The sequence below is a fragment of the Somniosus microcephalus genome, chromosome 13 (genome assembly GCF_052327205.1).
Source record: "Somniosus microcephalus isolate GS21.2 chromosome 13, FLI_Smic_1.0, whole genome shotgun sequence".
NCBI lineage: Eukaryota > Metazoa > Chordata > Chondrichthyes > Squaliformes > Somniosidae > Somniosus > Somniosus microcephalus.
In genome coordinates, this window is record NC_140999.1 from 169,987,978 (window position 1) to 170,004,022 (window position 16,045).

Genomic DNA, 16,045 nt, shown 5'->3' on the forward strand with positions numbered 1-16,045 from the left:
CAAACCCCTGCCATTTTAGTTTAAACCCTCCCCGAGAGCACTAGCAAACACTCCCCCTAGGACATCGGTTCCAGCCCTGCCCAGGTGCAGACTGTCCGGTTTGAACCGGTCCCACCTCCCCCAGAACCGGTTCCAATGTCCCAGGAACTTGAATCCCTCCCCCTTGCACCATTCCTCTAGCCATGTATTCATCTGAAATACCCTTCTATTTCTACTCTGACTAGCACGTGGCACTGGTAGTAATCCTGAGATTACTACCTTTGAGGTCCTATTTTTAAAATTTACCTCCTAACTCCCTATATTCCGCTTTTAGGACCTCATCCCGCTTTTTACCTATATCGTTGGTGCCTATATGCACCACGACGACTGGCTGTTCACCCTCCCCTTTCAAGATGTCGAGTTCAACAACTTCAGATCATAACTGACATGAATCTTGTCATTCATGTGGAAATGACTTATGAAATAATACTGGGTGGCCTGCTGGTGGCGCTGTCCAGGGAGAGTATAAATACTCTGGCATGGGCCCACCTTGTGCAGGACATTCTTTTACAGGAACTAGTGAAGGACACAACTAGATCTCCATGTTGTAAAACAGTTGATTAAAGCCTTGTTTAACGCTTAGACCAAGTGCCTAGTAGTTTTCCTACGTCAATAACCTCGGCCCCTATTATATTTTTATATTTTTTATCCACACTTTTGGTTTGTGACTTTTCCTTTTTCATCTCTCTGTCCCACATGGCAGCTGTCTTTCACTCTGCCAGCGCATTTCACACTTCACCTAGAGCCATTGTTTGTTTATCTTGAATATCTCTTAATGTCTCTTCTTTCATCCCCTCCCCATTTCCCAAGCCCCAAACTGCCTTTTGTTTCATTTCCTGCCTTTTCTCTCAGTTCTGTAGAAGGGTTTCGACCCAAAACGTTGACTCTATTTCTCTCCATGGATGTTGCCTGGCCTGCTGAGTTTTTCCAGCATTTTCTGTTATTATTTCGAATTTCCAGCATCCGCAGTATTTTGCTATTGAAAATAGCATGGGTTGGCCAGAAGTTGTTGGAGGCGGGACTGAAACGCGACAAGTGGGAGTCCCACCTCCAAAAGCTCCCCATTGGCTAAATCCAGCCCATAGTCTCAGGATAAGGGGTTGGCCATCTACGACTGAGATAAGGAGACATTTCTTCATTCAGAGGGTTATGAATCTTTTGAATTCTCATCCCCAGAGGGCTGTGGATGCTCAGTCGTTGAGTATATTCAAGACAGAGAGCAATAGATTTTTGGGCACTAAGGGAATCAAGGGATATGTGGATAGGGTGGGAAACTAGAGTTGATGTCGAAGTTCAGCCATGAAATATTGATTGGCGGAGCAAGCTCGAGGGGCCACACGACCTACTCCTGCTCCTATTTCTTATGTTCTTATGCACCAACCACCTTGAGAATGAGGCCAGTATTCCATTAGCCTTCTTGATTACTTTTTGTACCTGTGCACTAGCTTTTATTTGTGATTTGCATGCAGGGAGTCTTAAATCTCTAATAATCTCTTGTGAGAAACCTTATCAAATGCCAACTCGAAGTTCATACAGAGAACATTCAGAGATGCTCTCTCATCCCGTCTGTAAGCCTTCTTTCTTAAATAATGGAGTAACATTTGCAATTTTCCAATCCAAAGGCACAATTCCTGAATTATGACTAACACATCTGCGGTTTGTTCACTTATTTCTTTTAATACTCTGGGTTGGAAAACAGCGACAAATCACAACAGAACAGGTTGGGAACAGGCCAATTGAAAGCAGACAAAGTGTGTACATAAATTTCCAAAGGAAAACTACTAATGGCCCCTTGATGGTGGAGGGGAGGCAGGTGGAAGATTCATTTTCTGCCCCCCAGCCAGAAATCCCAGGCTTTCTTGCAGGGTTTCTACCAGCAGAATTTTATACGGGTGTGTTAACCTTTCATCTACTAATATTCAATACGCCAAATTTCAAAGGCATATGCCATCAGATATCATCCTACCATGTTTCAAAACTACTTTTAGAATTTATTATTTTTACTTTTAAAAAAACAGGAAAAAATAATTTCTGCAGTAAGTACAGTGTGTGCTGTATGATTTCCAAATGGAAAATGGTGGTATAGCAAATAAAACTGCCTACTTTCTCTATTGAGGTAACAGTTCTGATAAGGCATAAAATAGAAAGGGAAAACTGAAGATGCTGGGAATCTGAAATAAAAACAGAAAATGCTAGAGATACACAGCTGGTCAGTTAGCATATGTAAAGAGAAAAGAGAACTTATGGCATTTCAGGTGCATGCTCTTAATCAGAACCGATGAAAGGTACATCCCCAAAATATCATGGCCCGGATTTTCCGGGGCCTATGACCGCATACACGGTGCATACGCGGCTGTAAGTGCCTCGCAAGTTCCGCGCTTACGCATGGGCTGCGCATGCGCGAAAACCAGGAGCTTGCGATCTATCAAGAATCTTCTTGACAGATCCTCTGCGTGCGTAGGAAATGGACATTCGCGGGCAGAGAGTTAGGCTATTTGCCCAACTCTTGACCAGCGAATGCCCGTGGAACTCTTACACCTGGTGAAAGCAGGTGTAAGGCCTTTTTTTACCAGCGTAAGGTGAAAATAAATATTAAAATACATTTAAAAAAATCATTTTAACATTCAAAAACCTGTAAATAAATTTGTGTTATTTTGGGCCCCTTAAAAAATGTTTAAATTTATCTTTCAAAAAAGTAAATTTTTGTGCTAAATGTTTAATGAAATTGTATTTTAATTCATTTTAAATATGTAATTTTTTTTATTTCAAGGTTGTGTAATTGTGTTTTTTATATGATTCCTATTAAGTTTATGGGGATTCCGTATGTAAATGAAATCCCCATAAGCATAATGGGAATCCCCTTTCTGATTGGTTGGGCCGGCCCACGTGATCCCAGGGGTGCTTGCGAACCGCCTGCGCCCCTGGGATACGTGGGCCTCTACGCAGACGTACGCATAGAGACCCAGGAGCACGAGTCTCCGTGGATCCAGAACCATCAAGTAGGTGCGTAAATTTATTGCCGTTCAGAGGCATTCGCTCGGGGGAAGCCTCCGACCGTATATTCAGGTCTCATCTCTTTACAGATACTGGCTGACCTTTGTGTATTTCCAGCTTTCAGTGTTTTTTCTCTTAAGGAATAACTTGTCCCTTTTTAAAAAACCTATGGATAAGTTTTTAAAGCTTTCTCATGAAAAATGTTGCTGGCATGAAATTGTAAACATTTTAATCAGGTTTTTGGTCACTATTCAGTGACATTATTTTGTATATAATTTCTTTCAAGTTGTGGCCAGCAACTGCTTTTGCATAATTTCTTGTTGCAGATACACAATTCTCTTGCAAGGAATGTATAATTTTCCACAAGATTTTAATAAAACATTAATATAATCCTAGATCTATATACATATATATTTAAATGGCTGTTTTGCCAAAACAGAAAGTAGTGCAAAGGCACTTCCTGGGCAGAGATTTGCAGAGGAAAGGCATAATGGTGCTGTTGTACTCTTCTTGTTAGTCTTGAAAAAGCTACAGGCAACACTTGTTTTCATTATGTGATTAAGTGGCACAGAAATAATGTCTGGCCCTAGGCATGCAGCTGGAATGCATTTACAATCATCTCAAACCATGTCACAAGAAATGCATCTGTGGATGGTAAGTAAAACATTTTTTTCAAATCCATGTCATGTTGTAAAAACGGCATTGTTGAGTTTAAGGATTAGAGCCAAGGCAAATACAATCTTGTCGTAGTTCACATTTGGCCAAATTGTGATTATTTGGGGCTTTTTGGTACTGGACTTTTTAAGTAAATGGCAGCATTTATTGGAGCAGGTCAAATAGCAGTCATTTAAAATTGGAAGCAGGACGAGTATGAAAGACTGGTTTGTTTAACATTCTTTTTCATATTGCTAGTTGCACTGCACTTTTGGGCTAGAGATGTTTATAAAGTGTACGGGTAGGAAAATGTGCAGGACATCTTAGAAGTTATAGCACAAAAGACGGCCATTCAGCTCACTGTGCCTGTATCAGTAAATGGTGAGGGGAGGGTAGGACAACACCTTTCCTATTAGATAATAACAGTACATAAAACAGGTGATCAAAGAGCACATGCCAAGTTCTTATATTTTAGATACAACCAACTTGCAAAGACTAGAGTCACAAAGTTCACCTGTGCACACAATTAAAAATACATTATTTGAGGTGCCACACTACCCTCACATTCTTACACAAGTTTCTCTAAGTATTTATAATGGACTGTATGCTAAGATTATTTGTTGTGTATGCTAAGTAGACTAGGCAACCTCCTTCTTCAGGCTTGAGACTGACAAGGATATTCTAAGTAAAGTGACTAATGTTTAACTTGATTATCAAGATTAACGTTTGTTCTCAGAAAGTTGACTAATTGGACCGTACAACCACAGCAGCAAGGCATGAGGAATCTTCTGTTATCATGGCCTACCTCAGGAGACACATTTATAGGAGCCCAGACGGAGCGTTTGACTTACCCAAAAAGTGGGTGAACTATTCTCTGACTGCAAGTATGTTCTGTTTTTGATTATGATCCTCGACTTTGGTTATTTATTTTTAAGCTCAGTAAGCAATTAACTAGAATGGTTTTTAACATTCAAGATCTGTTCTATTGTGGCAATAATTCCCCCATAAGCATTCAATATGGGGTACATATGAACAAGGGATCTTATCCTTCCATGCCTTTCAACAAATGAATGTTATATAAGAGCAGATAGTATAAAACTATGAGGTCAGGCCCGGCCTTAGGGAAAATGGCGCCCTGGGCGAACTTGTATTTTGGCACCCTTTCTTTAAGTTTAATTATGTAGTAGTATTAGCGAAAGTTTCAGCAATAAAGCTGTAATCTCAAGTTTTTTATAATTTAAATAATAAACGATATAAGTCATAAAAAGTAACATTATAGCTAAGTGACAAATAAACTAAGCATTAAATTAAACACTAAGCTAATAAATAACAATACAAATAAAAAGCTTTATTCACCAAGATATTTTGAGCCACATCATTCTCGCTAGACAGGATGGCCAGCAAAGATAGTCTGTCGTCTCCCCGGTCGATCGCAAATATATTTTTACCAGCTTCAACTTCGAGAAGCTCCCTTCATTGCTCGCCACCGATACGGGCATGGTTAACGGGATCCTGAGTGCCCGCCATGTGTTTGGGAACTTGCTCTTGAAACTTGAAGCTGCTCTTCTTGGGGAGCTCTACAGTCTGCTGGAAGCAGATTTTGGAGATAGCCAAGTTCTTCACAGAGGTCGACCCTGTTAACGTCAGATCCTCTTGACCACGGCGCCCCCCTCACCACCCGTAAAGCTGGTCCTGTATGAGGTACTAATGGGCGGAGCACAAATGCTCCTCCTGGCTACACACAAATCTTGCCACCTGCTGCCAGTCTGTTCACACCCCCTAACAATTGCCACCCATTGGCCGATTACTTCCAACTCGGCTTCTCGGAAGAGATGCTGGAATTCACACCCACCTCAATCGCCGAGCTGGTTCAGTGCTCACAGCTCACCAATCAAGTGGAAATGAGGCCCTCCCCTCAAAATGGTTTCGTTTCTCGCCATGGACATCAGATGGGCAGCACAATTGCACCACCTACTCAATATCCGCCCACAATGGATATTGGTCTCAGACTGCAGTGACAGAATATAATACAGTAAATAACAGGTATGGTATCAATTAATTTACAAATATTCTTCACTAAAAATTTGCTCGATGAAAGCCACTGCTTCAATCAAAGCAGCTGGTGATTATTCTTGTCACAGTGAGTTTAATTTGTATACAATGATCCACTCATCAAGGCCCTTTATGTAGCTGCCGAGCTCCTGCAGAGAAAATGAATAAAGAATGCAATAATCTGGAGTAGGGCCAATGACATGTCTCTTCTACAAGTGTCTTGAAATCACCATTTCAGCCGCTCCTTATTAATTAGTGTCATCTACTCTATCCCTAACTTGTTGTTTTCATTGTAATCACCACTTCCATTTTGGGGTGATAAATCTTTATACACCCCCTTTGTGCTTTATTTTAATTGCTATGCTTGAGACAGCAGATGTCTTGAATGAAAACCAGTACACCCTGCTAATCCACAAGGAAAAATGATTTGAAAGGATTAATTGTGATTCAAAAATGAATTATGTTTAAATCTGTATTGACAAGAATTCTTAACAAGAACGTAGTTGGATAATCCATCCAAAAAGTCCAGTAAACCTGGTGTTTTTTAAAATAAGCATCATTAGTATAAATTTGCCTCAGTAAAAATATTTTTGGATTAGCTAATTTTCAAAGAACGAGCGAGTGTGTTGGAATGAGCAACGCCCCTTGCCAAGGCTAAAGTTAATGATCCCTCACTCCGAATCTATTCAGTGTATTACTGGCTTCTCTGAAATGAGCCTGACCTCCTTCCTCTATTTAGATCCTGACCACCCACCCCCTTTTCCAAATCCTGTTGATTTGAAAATTGCAGAGGCTCCCTCCACAGCACTGCAGCATCATTGGCCTGCAAGAAATACTGTGCCCTCAGCTATAGTGTACAATAATTCCAAGAGGTAAACGGAGAATTAAAAGGGCTTTGCTGAATTATATAATAATACTTTCCTTTTATATGGTGGCTTTCAAGTAGACAAACACTTCAGACAAAGAATTATTTGTTGAAGTATAATGTCTGCTGTTGAAGAATTGCTCAAGTGCAGTAATTTGAAAGAATCAAATGTGATTTGGGGATTGAGCAAGCAAGCTCCATTGATTCTTTCTATTTAATGGTCAGATTTATTTTTTTGAGCTATGAATGCTCTTCATAAAGAAAATCATCCAAGGTTCACTCCATTGTTAAATTGCAATTGGTAATGCCCCTTTAAATTTGGGGGGGGGGGTGGCGAGTGGTAAGTCTACCTATCATTTTAATGGCTCTGAAATTATGGTTGAGTCATACACCGTTACTTTTAGTTCTGGTGTCATCCGGGAACATGACATGACGTGGCTGACTTTCCTCTCCCCCTCTGCTGCAACGTAAATCAGGCTATGCACTCCTGGAAACTGCCCAACTTAAATGGACCGAACTCACCCGCATTTCAGGGATCAGACTATTGGGCAAGCAGCCAGACCCAGGAGCTAGGACCACCTAGTGCTTGGCTACATGTTGTGCTGGACTGGATGAGAGAATTCATGTGTTGCTGCAGTAGTTTTAAAAAAGAAATGCCAGTTTGGACAGTTGGTTGCAGAAATTAGCTATGCAGTTGAAGACATGTCTGTCAGCAGTTTGTAGAGAAGCAGGACACTGTGCTTTGATGAAGAAGCCATAGAAATCTTGCTGCTGCAAGGGCAGCTCAGGAGGGACCAGCTCTTTTCCTGAGCAGGCATCAAGTGTACAAGCTGGTGGGACAAAGGAAGTAGCAGGACTGTAGAAGAGCATGAAGAGTAGCACCAGGCATACCTGAAAATGAGGTGCCAACCCTGTGAAGCTACAACACAGGACTACATGCATGCATGCTGAACAGTGGAAGCAGCATGACCACAATTAACAGATCAGGTCAAAGCTCTGCAGCCCTGCCACTTTCAGTCGTGAATGGTGGTGGGCAAATAAGCATCTAATCAGAGGAGGAGGCTCCATGAACATCCCCATCCTCAATGATGGTGAAGCCCAGCACATGAATGCAAAAGGCAGGACTGAAGCATTTGAAACATCTTCAGCCAGAAGTGCCAAGTGGATGATTCTTCTCGGCCTCCTCCTCTGGTCCCCGCCATCAGTTTTCAGTCAATTTGATTCACTCCATATGATATCAAGAAATGGCTGAGCGTACTGGATACAGCAAAGGCTATGGGCCTCGACAACATCCCAGCTATAGTGCTGAAGACCTGTCTCTCTAGCCAAGCTGTGCCGATATAACTACAACACTGGCATCTACCTGACAATGTGTAAAATTGCTCAGGTATTTCCTGTCCACAAAAAGCAGGACAAATCCAACCCGGCCAATTACTGCCCTATCAGCCATTGTCAATCAACAGCAAAGTGATGGAAGGAGTTATCAACAGTGCTATCATGCAGCACTTACTCACTGCTCACAATCTCAAGTTGGGTTCCACCAGGTCCACTTGACTCCAGACCTCATTTCAGCTTTGTTCCAAACATGGGCATAAGAGTTGAATTCCAGAGGTGAGGTGAGAGTGACTGCACTTGATATCAAGGTAGCATTTGACCATGTGTGGCACCAAGCCTGAGTAAAACTGAAATAAATGGGAATCAGGGGAAAAACTCTCCAGTGGCTGGAGTCATACCTGGCTCAAAGGAAGGTGGTTGTGGTTGTTGGAGGCCAATTATCTCAGCCCCAGGACATCGCTGCAGGAGTTCCTGAGGGCAGCGCCCTAGGCCCAACTATCTTCAGCTGCTTCATCAATGACTTTCCCGCCATCATAAGTGGGGCTCTTCGCTGATTACACAGTATACAGTTCCATTCTCAATTTCTCAAGTAATGAAGTAGTCCATGCCAGCAAGTGGAAAAACCTGGACAACATCCAGGCTTGGGCTGATAAGTGACGAGTATCAGTTGTACCACAAAACTGCCAGGCATTTACAATCTGCAACAAGTGAAAGCCCAGACACCACCCCCCTGAAATTCAATGGCATGATGTGTCCTCTACCAACATCCTGGGGGTCACCATTGACCAAAAATTCAACTGGACCAGCCACACAAATGCTACCAGAGGTCAGAGGATGGCTTTGCTGTGGCAAGCTCTGGTTCGCCTCCCGACTCCCTAAAGCCTCTCTACCATCTATAAGGCACAAGTCAGGAATATGATGGAATACTCTCCATTTGCCTGGAGAGGTGCTGCTGCAATGACACTCAAGAAACTCAACACCATAGAAGATAGGAGCAGGAGTAGGCCATTTGGCCCCTCGAGCCCATGACAAAGCAATGTGCTTGCCCATCCAGGACAAAGCAATGTGCTTGCTCAGCACCCCATCCACCAGCTTAAATAACCACTCTCTCCAGCACAGATGTACCATGGCTGCATTGTGTACTATCTACAGGATGCACTACAGTAAGTCACCAAGGCTTCTTTGGCAATAGCTCCCAAACCCTTGACCTCCACCACTAAGAAGGACAAGGGTAGCAGATGCATGGGAACACCATCACTTCCAATTTGTCCTCCAAGTCACACACTATCTGGACTTGGACATTGTTGTGTATGTACCTTTAAGAGAATAACTGGTCTCAGACTGCAGTACCGGCAGTGACCACCCCTGTATAAAAGGCACTAGAGAGCCTCTGTTTAGATTCGTTTATGCCTTTCACTAGCAAAGACTTGTTTGTTTCTCTCCTGCTAGTCCGTGTCTCAATCATTCACGGACTTAACACTGGCGACGAGTTAGAAACGAACTTACCTGCAACTCAGCAGCAGCTCCGACGACGTTGTTGAAGGTCGGAGCCAGAAAAAAAAAAAAAATAGGCCATTGAAACTCGAGAAACGGGCGTCGACCGTCAATCATCGAGTTAAAAACTTGCAGGAGAGACTGTCCAGAGCCAGGCTGGGTTCCTCGGTCTGTGGTTTCCCAGCTAATCGGGCTGGTGGCAGGTAGTGCTCTGATCCTTCCTGGGCTGCGGCGGGCTGAAGCTCGATCGGGTGGCCTTTCAACGGGGCCGGGCAGCGAGTCGGGAAGCAAGGAGAGAGAGAGAGAGCGAGGGTGGAGCACACAGGGCGCAGCCGGTGTTTTAAAGCTGGGCAGCGTTCGGACCTCAGAAGAGGGAGGGAAGTGTCCCAGAGAGTCCGCTCCACGACGGGAAGATAATAAAAGAAAACAAATTAATATTTAACGCGCAGGAAACCGTGGAAAGCAGCGCTAACAACAGCGGGGAAGAAGACAAAGCGTGGGAGGCGCCATTTTGTTAAATCGGGGAAGAAGGCAAAGCGCGGGAGACGCCATTTTAGATTTGCAAGATGCCGAAGACTGGCTGTATCACTGCTTTTGATAACACATTAGAGGACTGCACCACGTATGTGGAAAGAGTCGAGGTATATTTCGAGGCAAATGAAATAGCGGAGGGGAAAAAGGCATCAATATTGCTAAACGTAATGGGCACTAGAACGTACGGCCTATTGCGGGATCTGATTACTCCAACCAAACCGAAGGCGAAGAGTTTTAATGAAATTGTTGCTGTTCTACAGGAGCACTTAAACCCTGCACCGCTGTTGATAGCAGAAAGATTTAAATTCCACAGGAGAACTCGGCACAAAGATGAGAGCAATGCTGAGTATCTTACGGAACTACGCAAGCTATCAAAGCACTGCCAGTTCAGAGCAGGACTGGCAGATACCCTACGGGACAAATTTGTCTGTGGACTCCTGAGTGAAGGAACACAGAAGAAGTTACTCGCAGAAAAAGAGCTGATGCTAGATAAGGCTTTCAGCGTGGCAGTATCGTATGAAGCAGCAGCCAGGGGAGCTGCAGAAATTCAACAAAAAACACAGGAATACGGCACCCATGAAATGACATGGGGATTTGCAAAATGTTATCGCTGCGGCAGAACTAACCATGACCAGAAGGACTGCTGGTCCAAAGACAAAATATGTAGACAATGCGGGAAGATTGGACACATTGCACGAGTTTGTAGGTCTGGGAAGAAGACCAGCGACAACAAAAAGGCTACTAAGGAACCGTACAAGAAAGTACAAAAGATGACGGACAGTAGTTCCGAAGACCAGATGAGCGATAGTGAATCCGAGAACAGGAGATTAAGCTGTCTCAAACTTCACAATGTAATCGCAAAAGAGGATCACCGAACCATTTGGGTCACCCTCACGATAGCAGGGTCCCAAGTTAAAATGGAATTGGATACAGGATCAGCGCTAACCGTCATGAATCGACGAGACTACGAGCGGCTATTTTCACACATACCCTTGAGAGAGACATCAATCATCTTGACGACGTATACGGGGCAAAAAGTATACCCCAGAGGAAAAATAAGGGTGCCTGTCGAATACAATGGCAAGAAAATACGGAAATTGTATCTCTACATACTGCCAAATGGTGGACCACCGTTATTGGGACGGGAATGGATCAGGAAGATAAACTTAGATTGGCATTCCATTCATGCAATGACGGTGGACGGTAAAAAAGATGAAGACGTCACTCCTGGACGATTGTCAACAATCTTAGCTAACGCCAAAGAGGTATTTCAACAAGAACTGGGCACGCTTAAAGGCGTAACCGCCTCGTTAAAAATAGAAGAGAATGCAGTTCCCAAGTTTTTCAAAGCGAGACCGGTACCATATGCAATTCGTCCAGCCGTCGAGGCAGAGCTGGAGAATCTGGAGAAGGCAGGCGTGTTGTCTAAGGTCGACTGGAGCGAGTGGGCGACACCCATCGTTCCTATCATGAAGAAAACGTTAAGCAATAAGTCCGGAGAGCCAAGGAAGATTCGCATCTGTGGGGATTTCAAGGTGACGGTGAACCCTGTCCTTCACACAGTACAATATCCTCTTCCAAGGATAGAAGACATCTTCGCCTCACTGTCTGGAGGGAAGCGTTTTACAAAAATTGACCTAGCACAAGCATATTTGCAGATGGAGGTTGAAGAGTCCTCTTGGAAGTATCTCACGATAAACACTCACAAAGGTCTTTACCAGTATCATCAATTGGTATTCGGAGTAGCATCAGCTCCGGCGATATGGCAAAGAGCGATGGAACAAGTCCTGCAAGGGATTCCAGGGACTCGGTGTTACTTGGACGACATCCTTGTAACAGGTGAAGATGACAGTGAACACCTTAACAACCTAGAACAGGTGCTCACTAGACTACGGGAACATGGGCTGCGAGCCAACCGCCCCAAGTGCGAATTTTTTAAGAAACAGATATCGTATTGTGGCCACGTGATTGATGAAGAGGGGTTACATAAGTCCCCTGACAAAATTGAAGCGGTTGTTAAGGCCCCAGCGCCTGAAAAATGTGTCGCAACTGAGGTCATTCCTCGGGTTGGTGAATTACTATCATAAGTTTTTGCCGAATTTGTCGACAATTCTGCATCCACTGAACGCCCTGCTACGAACGGGGGTAGCATGGAAATGGAGCGATGATTGTAAACGTGCTTTTCAGAAGAGTAAGGACTTAATCACTTCGAAGGAAGTATTGGCTCACTACAACCCAGCACTGCCAATCAGGCTGGCGTGTGATGCGTCTCCCTACGGCATTGGGGCGGTACTGTCACATAAATTCCTTGATGGTTTGGAGAGGCCGATAGCTTTTGCGTCACGCTCGTTAACTTCTGCCGAGCGTAACTACACCCAGATTGACAGAGAGGCCCTCAGCCTAGTGTGGGGGGTGAAGAAGTTCAATCACTATCTGCACGGTCAAAAATTTACTCTACTAACCGATCATCAACCTCTTGTCTCCATTTTCAACCCTCAGAAGGGCGTACCGATAATGACAGCACAACGGCTGCAGAGATGGTCCCTTTTCCTAGGGGCACACCAATATGACATCGAGTACAGGGGAACTAAACAGCATGGAAATGCTGATGGATTGTCACGTCTACCATTGCCGACGGTGGAAGAAGAAGACCTTGCAGTGGATCCAATGGAGTTATTCCACTCGACCATAGTCGAATGTCTCCCTGTGACGAATGCAAACATAGAAAAGGAAACACGGAATGACCCGACACTATCACGGGTCTATGATTTAACGGTGAAGGGATGGCCAGCACATGGCGAACCACTGCTGCCAGCATTTTCGTCAAGACGAGAACAGCTGTCAGTGTGCAGAGGAACCTTGATGTGTGGATCCAGAGTAGTAATTCCACCTAAGTTGACGGATAGAGTGCTCAATGAGCTTCATGAGGGTCATCTGGGTGGGGTAAAAATGAAGAGCTTAGCCAGAGTGTTTGTGTGGTGGCCGGGAATCGATAGAGAAATCGAAGAGATGACCAAGAGTTGTGCAGGATGCCAGAAGGTCCAAAACTCCCCACCACAAGCTCCTCTGCATCCATGGGAGTGGCCCTCATCTCCATGGCAAAGGGTGCACATTGATTTTGCTGGTCCCTTCATGGACTCGATGTTTTTAATTGCGGTGGATGCACATTCAAAGTGGCCAGAGGTGGTGGTAATGTCCTCAACCACCACGGAAAAAACTAACGGAGTTTTACGAACCATATTCGCCAGGAATGGGTTGCCTGAACAGATTTGCTCTGACAATGGACCACAGTTTGTGGCTGAAGAGTTCCGGAGGTTCTTAAAGAACAATGGTGTTAAGCATTACACATCTGCCCCATATCATCCAGCCACTAATGGATTGGCCGAGAGGTTTGTCCAAACATTCAAGAAGGCTATCAAGGCAATGTGTAATGAAGATATACCCCTACAACACAAGATGGACAACTTCTTGTTTGCCTACTGGAATGCAACACATGTGGTTACCAACCAAACTCCAGCCATGATGTTCTTCAATCGAAGACTATGATGCCGCTTGGATTTGGTTAAGCTAAACGTCCGAAGAGATGTGGAGAACAGGCAGTTTCAGAATATGAATGAAAGGCCGACCAGGAGTTTTAAGATAGGGCAACCAGTTTTGGCCTGGGACTACCGCACTGAGAAATGGCAGCCAGGAACGATTTGTACATGACAAGGACCTCTCATGTATACCGTGGACGTTGGGGAGAGCATTGTAAGACGCCATGCTGACCAGATTCTAGAGTCACTGGGAAATGTCAACTCCACACCACGATCTGATACACCTGGTAATGAAATCGACGTTCCAATTGCAGCTACCACAGAAGCGGTAATATTGGAAGCAGATGAACCAAACAACGACATTGATTCCGACTCAACATTGCCAGAAGAACCTGATACTCCAGAGGCATTATCCAGATAGAGTTAGGAAGCCTCCTCAAAGACTGAACTTATAATTGCTTAAACTTAACCAATGTATCTAGCAACAGTAATTGTGATTGTAATTCGTTATCATTAGTTGTTAAATGAATGTTATGTACTGTTTATCTAAAAGGGGAGGAATTGTTGTGTATGTACCTTTAAGAGAATAACTGGTCTCAGACTGCAGTACCAGCAGTGACCACCCCTGTATAAAAGGCACTAGAGAGCCTCTGTTGTTTAGATTCGTTTATGCCTTTCACCAGTAAAGACTTTTGTTTCTCTCCTGCTAGTCCGTGTCTCAATCATTCACGGACTTAACAGACATAAAGTGCCTTTCCTTTATTGACGCTGGGTCAAAATTCTGGAACTCCATACCTAACAGCATTATGGGGGGGTACCTTCATCACATGGACTGCAGCAGTTCAAAAAAAGGCCCATGACCATCTTCTCAAGGGCCACTAGGGATGGGCAATAGATGCCAACACTTTCAGTGACACCCACTGATGTAAAAAGACTACTGAGCACTTGGTTTGAGTATAAAACAAGGCTTTAATCAACTGTTTCACAACCAGGAGATTCTAGTTACATCACTAGTTCCTGGTTACAGAAACATCCTGAGCAAGCTGGGCCCACACCCAAGTATTTATACTCCTTGGACGGCGCCACGAGCTGGCCGCCCAGTGTTACTTCATGAGTCATGCTAAGATTCATGGCATCCTTCCCGCCTGAAAGTTTTGGAAGCCCGACGACTTCCTTCTAGTGGATTAGATGGACCACGAATATGCGCAGTGTTTTAGATCTTCAGTTGTGGCTGGAAGTCACATCTCCTCGGACTGTGTCTTGGTCCCTGGGTCGCCTGGTCCGTACTGGTAGATCGACGGGGCCCGTGTCACTTTGATCGACCTGCGGAAGATTGGGGAGATCGTGACTTTGGGTGTGGGTCCCCACAGGCGCAGAGCTGGCGTCATCCTGGTTGGTAGCTGGGGATTGACCGGCATCCTGGCTTCGGGTGGCCATCCCATGGGAAGTGCTCGGCTCCCAGAGCTGATCCGGTGGAGTAGCCGGCAGATCCCTTTATGTCCCAGGTAGGGCATCATCTTCAAAGGAGCACAGAGCGTCGGTATCATTACCATGGGTTCCTCTACCAGTTGAGTCAGTGGGACTGGTTGGACAGGGAGCCAGATCTTGGAGTGAAACGGTGGACTCCCGGCCATCAGGGTACCACACATGCACGTAAGTGGGATTAATGTCCGTTCCACCTCGTCGACGTGGGGATCATTTTTGGAAGATCGGACGAATCTTTGGAGCAGCACGGGGCCGGGAGCTGCCAACCATGACGGTAGGGCTGTCCCATGAGTGGAGCGACGCTGGAACCTGAAGAATCGCTCATGAGGAGTGACATTGGTGGACGTAGAAAGAAGAGACCTAATGGAATGCAACGCGTCAGGGAGCATAGTTTCCCACTGCTGGTCTGGTAGGTTGCGTGACCTCAGTGCAAGATGAACAGTGTTCCAAGTGATAGCGTTGTATCTCTCAACCTGCCCGTTACCGATGGGATGATATGGTGTTGTTTTGCTTGTGGCGATTCTCCGTTGGGAAAGATAACTTTTGAGTTCGCTTTTCATGAAGGAGGGACCCTGATCAGAGTGGATGAAATTGGCCGTACCGCAAAGGGAAAAACCTGATCGAGGCATTTGATCACTGTGGAAGTAAGCATATTGGGACAAGGGGAAGCAAAAGGAAAGCGTGAATATTCGTCCACCATAGTAAGTAAGTAGGTGCTTCGTGTTGAGGAAGGCAATGGCCCTTTAAAGTCGCTGCATAAGCTGCATAGCGTGTATGAGCGAGCCATCCGACGGACGGAAGAATTGCGGTTTTAATTCCGCACAGATTCTACAGGTGGAGCAAGTTCTTTTCACAACTTCCGTAGAAAATGGGAGATTTTTAGATCACACAAAGTGCAACATACTGGTTACGCCAGGATGGCATAAGTCAGTATGAAGGTCCGCAAGAGTCAAAGTTGACATAGAAGAGCAGAATGCACGAGTGAGGGTATCCGGGGCCACATTCTCTTTGCCGGGTCGATAATGTATGGTCGAGCCAAAGGCGCCCAATTCCATCC

The 16,045-nt window shown here is 44.7% G+C and overlaps 1 protein-coding gene across 2 annotated transcripts in view; it reads left to right on the top strand.

The window, feature by feature from the left end:
• The first annotated feature begins 2,991 nt into the window (after positions 1-2,991).
• The window catches only part of LOC147108767 (uncharacterized), a 347,177-nt gene continuing 334,123 nt past the window's right edge, over positions 2,992-16,045 (top strand). Inside the window, exons 1-2 of one of the 2 annotated variants that reach the window (XM_086005566.1) lie at positions 2,992-3,042; positions 4,424-4,571. The gene's annotated coding sequence lies outside the window, so the exon portion shown is untranslated. Of the gene's footprint in view, positions 3,043-3,376; positions 3,688-4,423; positions 4,572-16,045 lie in introns of those variants that run through there. The other variant, XM_086005565.1, reaches the window with a different exon arrangement.